Below are 6,000 nucleotides of genomic sequence, written 5' to 3'. Positions count from 1 at the left end.
TTTGTTTTTATCAAGAGGAAAATAAAAGTCTGGACAAATGGGATGCTGTAGTTATAGTGATTTATACTCTAAATATTGCTCGCTTTTCAGAGTTGTAAGCCAGGGGCACAGCTGGAACCACTATTATTAATGTAATTAATCAGTGATAAAGAGGATGGAATTAAAATAACTCTTTCTATAGGTGACAAACTTTAATATGTTTCTGGAAGTTCTCTTCTTAAAATAGAACGTTGTGAACAGGACTTGAACCTGTGCAGGGAGACCCCATTGGATTTCAAATCCAACGCCTTAACCACTCGCCCATCACAACTTATGTACCCTGACTGTTAAGACTTCTGGCAACTACACCTAAGGGGCTAGCCTAAAATATGAGATCAGTCTTTTGCTCTAAACTGAGCTGTGTGGTAGGACACCGTGAGAAGAAAAGTGCTTTGGTGCTGTGGCTTAGTTGGTTAAAGCGCCTGTCTAGTAAACAGGAGATCCTGAGTTCAAATCTCAGCAGTGCCTTGCTATTTGTTGCTTTAGTTTATTCACTTGTTTATTATTTAAGTTTACATAACTAAAGTATATGATGAATCAAATTCTTTATAGGCAATTAAAAATCTATCGGGTTTTTCATTGGTGACAGAGACCCCATGAATGTCATTGAGTTTTCTATAAGTAGTAAGTTCAATACAAAGTAATTATAGACCAGTAAGCTTAACATCCATTGTGGGAAAAACTTTTGAAGAGCTCTTAAAGGGACTCTGTTACCAGTTTATCAGGTCCCTAACTCCTAACTAGTCTAATTGGTGCTTTGCTGCTGATAACTACAGGGTGATTTGTAGTAAAAAAAATGTTTATTATTTGCAAAATTATGAGCATTTTCTAAATATGTAATTTAGCCTTTATTAGACATCTGGGAGGTAACAGCAGCAATTCTCCTGAGGTGGAGCTGACTCTCAGCATCTGATGCTGTCCTATCAGCATGAAGTTGCTTCACACACATTGTGAAACTCAAGCTACAGGGAAGGAGGATCAATTCAAACAGCCATATCTCGGGCTGTGGGCCACCTAAAAAAGCAGATTTGGTGGCATTTGAAAGACTGGATTCTACTCTTTCATATGACACCAAAATCACAGTTCTAGCTGTGACAGAACCGAAGATATCACCTGTTGAAAACACAGTCGGGAATGGACGCAGTGTACTATATGATCACACTGTGTTGCTGGACAGGGAAGGGGGAGAAGTTGTATGCTGATTGGACAGCATCATACAGAAAACATTAGCTGCCCAGAGTAAAAAGGAGTCATCTCCTATTTGGCTATTAGAGCTACATTAGTATATATAAATAAATGCTCATAACTTTGCAAATAAATGTTTTTTTAAAAAAAACAACAAATCACACTGTAGTTATCAGCATCATAGCGCCTATTAGGCTAGTTAGGAAATTGGGAATTGATAAACTGGTGACAGAGTCCATTTAAGGGTCTATATACAGGAGTATGTGACAGAAAATAGTATTATAATTGACAGCAAGCAGAGATTTACTAAGGACAGAAGTTGTCCAACCAACCTGATTTGTTTTTATCAAGAGGAAAATAAAAGTCTGGACAAATGGGATGCTGTAGTTATAGTGATTTATACTCTAAATATTGCTCGCTTTTCAGAGTTGTAAGCCAGGGGCACAGCTGGAACCACTATTATTAATGTAATTAATCAGTGATAAAGAGGATGGAATTAAAATAACTCTTTCTATAGGTGACAAACTTTAATATGTTTCTGGAAGTTCTCTTCTTAAAATAGAACGTTGTGAACAGGACTTGAACCTGTGCAGGGAGACCCCATTGGATTTCAAATCCAACGCCTTAACCACTCGCCCATCACAACTTATGTACCCTGACTGTTAAGACTTCTGGCAACTACACCTAAGGGGCTAGCCTAAAATATGAGATCAGTCTTTTGCTCTAAACTGAGCTGTGTGGTAGGACACCGTGAGAAGAAAAGTGCTTTGGTGCTGTGGCTTAGTTGGTTAAAGCGCCTGTCTAGTAAACAGGAGATCCTGAGTTCAAATCTCAGCAGTGCCTTGCTATTTGTTGCTTTAGTTTATTCACTTGTTTATTATTTAAGTTTACATAACTAAAGTATATGATGAATCAAATTCTTTATAGGCAATTAAAAATCTATCGGGTTTTTCATTGGTGACAGAGACCCCATGAATGTCATTGAGTTTTCTATAAGTAGTAAGTTCAATACAAAGTAATTATAGACCAGTAAGCTTAACATCCATTGTGGGAAAAACTTTTGAAGAGCTCTTAAAGGGACTCTGTTACCAGTTTATCAGGTCCCTAACTCCTAACTAGTCTAATTGGTGCTTTGCTGCTGATAACTACAGGGTGATTTGTAGTAAAAAAATTTTTTATTATTTGCAAAATTATGAGCATTTTCTAAATATGTAATTTAGCCTTTATTAGACATCTGGGAGGTAACAGCAGCAATTCTCCTGAGGTGGAGCTGACTCTCAGCATCTGATGCTGTCCTATCAGCATGAAGTTGCTTCACACACATTGTGAAACTCAAGCTACAGGGAAGGAGGATCAATTCAAACAGCCATATCTCGGGCTGTGGGCCACCTAAAAAAGCAGATTTGGTGGCATTTGAAAGACTGGATTCTACTCTTTCATATGACACCAAAATCACAGTTCTAGCTGTGACAGAACCGAAGATATCACCTGTTGAAAACACAGTCGGGAATGGACGCAGTGTACTATATGATCACACTGTGTTGCTGGACAGGGAAGGGGGAGAAGTTGTATGCTGATTGGACAGCATCATACAGAAAACATTAGCTGCCCAGAGTAAAAAGGAGTCATCTCCTATTTGGCTATTAGAGCTACATTAGTATATATAAATAAATGCTCATAACTTTGCAAATAAATGTTTTTTTAAAAAAAACAACAAATCACACTGTAGTTATCAGCATCATAGCGCCTATTAGGCTAGTTAGGAAATTGGGAATTGATAAACTGGTGACAGAGTCCATTTAAGGGACTATATACAGGAGTATGTGACAGAAAATAGTATTATAATTGACAGCAAGCAGAGATTTACTAAGGACAGAAGTTGTCCAAGCAACCTGATTTGTTTTTATCAAGAGGAAAATAAAAGTCTGGACAAATGGGATGCTGTGGTTATAGTGATTTATACTCTAAATATTGCTCGCTTTTCAGAGTTGTAAGCCAGGGGCACAGCTGGAACCACTATTATTAATGTAATTAATCAGTGATAAAGAGGATGGAATTAAAATAACTCTTTCTATAGGTGACAAACTTTAATATGTTTCTGGAAGTTCTCTTCTTAAAATAGAACGTTGTGAACAGGACTTGAACCTGTGCAGGGAGACCCCATTGGATTTCAAATCCAACGCCTTAACCACTCGGCCATCACAACTTATGTACCCTGACTGTTAAGACTTCTGGCAACTACACCTAAGGGGCTAGCCTAAAATATGAGATCAGTCTTTTGCTCTAAACTGAGCTGTGTGGTAGGACACCGTGAGAAGAAAAGTGCTTTGGTGCTGTGGCTTAGTTGGTTAAAGCGCCTGTCTAGTAAACAGGAGATCCTGAGTTCAAATCTCAGCAGTGCCTTGCTATTTGTTGCTTTAGTTTATTCACTTGTTTATTATTTAAGTTTACATAACTAAAGTATATGATGAATCAAATTCTTTATAGGCAATTAAAAATCTATCGGGTTTTTCATTGGTGACAGTGACCCCATGAATGTCATTGAGTTTTCTATAAGTAGTAAGTTCAATACAAAGTAATTATAGACCAGTAAGCTTAACATCCATTGTGGGAAAAACTTTTGAAGAGCTCTTAAAGGGACTCTGTTACCAGTTTATCAGGTCCCTAACTCCTAACTAGTCTAATTGGTGCTTTGCTGCTGATAACTACAGGGTGATTTGTAGTAAAAAAAAATGTTTATTATTTGCAAAATTATGAGCATTTTCTAAATATGTAATTTAGCCTTTATTAGACATTTGGAAGGTAACAGCAGCAATTCTCCTGAGGTGGAGCTGACTCTCAGCATCTGATGCTGTCCTATCAGCATGAAGCTGCTTCACACACATTGTGAAACTCAAGCTACAGGGAAGGAGGATCAATTCAAACAGCCATATCTCGGGCTGTGGGCCACCTAAAAAAGCAGATTTGGTGGCATTTGAAAGACTGGATTCTACTCTTTCATATGACACCAAAATCACAGTTCTAGCTGTGACAGAACCGAAGATATCACCTGTTGAAAACACAGTCGGGAATGGACGCAGTGTACTATATGATCACACTGTGTTGCTGGACAGGGAAGGGGGAGAAGTTGTATGCTGATTGGACAGCATCATACAGAAAACATTAGCTGCCCAGAGTAAAAAGGAGTCATCTCCTATTTGGCTATTAGAGCTACATTAGTATATATAAATAAATGCTCATAACTTTGCAAATAAATGTTTTTTTAAAAAAAACAACAAATCACACTGTAGTTATCAGAATCATAGCGCCTATTAGGCTAGTTAGGAAATTGGGAATTGATAAACTGGTGACAGAGTCCATTTAAGGGTCTATATACAGGAGTATGTGACAGAAAATAGTATTATAATTGACAGCAAGCAGAGATTTACTAAGGACAGAAGTTGTCCAACCAACCTGATTTGTTTTTATCAAGAGGAAAATAAAAGTCTGGACAAATGGGATGCTGTAGTTATAGTGATTTATATTCTAAATATTGCTCGCTTTTCAGAGTTGTAAGCCAGGGGCACAGCTGGAACCACTATTATTAATGTAATTAATCAGTGATAAAGAGGATGGAATTAAAATAACTCTTTCTATAGGTGACAAACTTTAATATGTTTCTGGAAGTTCTCTTCTTAAAATACAACGTTGTGAACAGGACTTGAACCTGTGCAGGGAGACCCCATTGGATTTCAAATCCAACGCCTTAACCACTCGGCCATCACAACTTATGTACCCTGACTGTTAAGACTTCTGGCAACTACACCTAAGGGGCTAGCCTAAAATATGAGATCAGTCTTTTGCTCTAAACTGAGCTGTGTGGTAGGACACCGTGAGAAGAAAAGTGCTTTGGTGCTGTGGCTTAGTTGGTTAAAGCGCCTGTCTAGTAAACAGGAGATCCTGAGTTCAAATCTCAGCAGTGCCTTGCTATTTGTTGCTTTAGTTTATTCACTTGTTTATTATTTAAGTTTACATAACTAAAGTATATGATGAATCAAATTCTTTATAGGCAATTAAAAATCTATCGGGTTTTTCATTGGTGACAGTGACCCCATGAATGTCATTGAGTTTTCTATAATAGTAAGTTCAATACAAAGTAATTATAGACCAGTAAGCTTAACATCCATTGTGGGAAAAACTTTTGAAGAGCTCTTAAAGGGACTCTGTTACCAGTTTATCAGGTCCCTAACTCCTAACTAGTCTAATTGGTGCTTTGCTGCTGATAACTACAGGGTGATTTGTAGTAAAAAAAATGTTTATTATTTGCAAAATTATGAGCATTTTCTAAATATGTAATTTAGCCTTTATTAGACATCTGGGAGGTAACAGCAGCAATTCTCCTGAGGTGGAGCTGACTCTCAGCATCTGATGCTGTCCTATCAGCATGAAGTTGCTTCACACACATTGTGAAACTCAAGCTACAGGGAAGGAGGATCAATTCAAACAGCCATATCTCGGGCTGTGGGCCACCTAAAAAAGCAGATTTGGTGGCATTTGAAAGACTGGATTCTACTCTTTCATATGACACCAAAATCACAGTTCTAGCTGTGACAGAACCGAAGATATCACCTGTTGAAAACACAGTCGGGAATGGACGCAGTGTACTATATGATCACACTGTGTTGCTGGACAGGGAAGGGGGAGAAGTTGTATGCTGATTGGACAGCATCATACAGAAAACATTAGCTGCCCAGAGTAAAAAGGAGTCATCTCCTATTTGGCTATTAGAGCTACATT

At 37.9% G+C, this 6,000-nt stretch overlaps 6 non-coding genes across 6 annotated transcripts; 4 read left to right on the top strand and 2 right to left on the bottom strand.

Moving 5' to 3' along the window:
* The first annotated feature begins 433 nt into the window (after positions 1 to 433).
* Positions 434 to 507, top strand: TRNAT-AGU (transfer RNA threonine (anticodon AGU)). The gene has a single exon. It is a non-coding gene; the product is annotated as a tRNA-Thr (tRNA).
* Positions 508 to 1,993: 1,486 nt separating this feature from the next.
* Positions 1,994 to 2,067, top strand: TRNAT-AGU (transfer RNA threonine (anticodon AGU)). The gene has a single exon. It is a non-coding gene; the product is annotated as a tRNA-Thr (tRNA).
* Positions 2,068 to 3,348: 1,281 nt separating this feature from the next.
* TRNAS-UGA (transfer RNA serine (anticodon UGA)) lies at positions 3,349 to 3,430 on the bottom strand. The gene has a single exon. It is a non-coding gene; the product is annotated as a tRNA-Ser (tRNA).
* Positions 3,431 to 3,553: 123 nt separating this feature from the next.
* Positions 3,554 to 3,627, top strand: TRNAT-AGU (transfer RNA threonine (anticodon AGU)). Its single transcript has one exon. It is a non-coding gene; the product is annotated as a tRNA-Thr (tRNA).
* A 1,282-nt stretch (positions 3,628 to 4,909) lies between these two features.
* Positions 4,910 to 4,991, bottom strand: TRNAS-UGA (transfer RNA serine (anticodon UGA)). Its single transcript has one exon. It is a non-coding gene; the product is annotated as a tRNA-Ser (tRNA).
* Positions 4,992 to 5,114: 123 nt separating this feature from the next.
* TRNAT-AGU (transfer RNA threonine (anticodon AGU)) lies at positions 5,115 to 5,188 on the top strand. The gene has a single exon. It is a non-coding gene; the product is annotated as a tRNA-Thr (tRNA).
* Positions 5,189 to 6,000: the final 812 nt, after the last annotated feature.

This window comes from Rhinoderma darwinii (genome assembly GCF_050947455.1).
Source record: "Rhinoderma darwinii isolate aRhiDar2 chromosome 3 unlocalized genomic scaffold, aRhiDar2.hap1 SUPER_3_unloc_14, whole genome shotgun sequence".
Classification (NCBI taxonomy): domain Eukaryota; kingdom Metazoa; phylum Chordata; class Amphibia; order Anura; family Rhinodermatidae; genus Rhinoderma; species Rhinoderma darwinii.
This window is presented reverse-complemented; position numbering and strand designations above follow the sequence as displayed.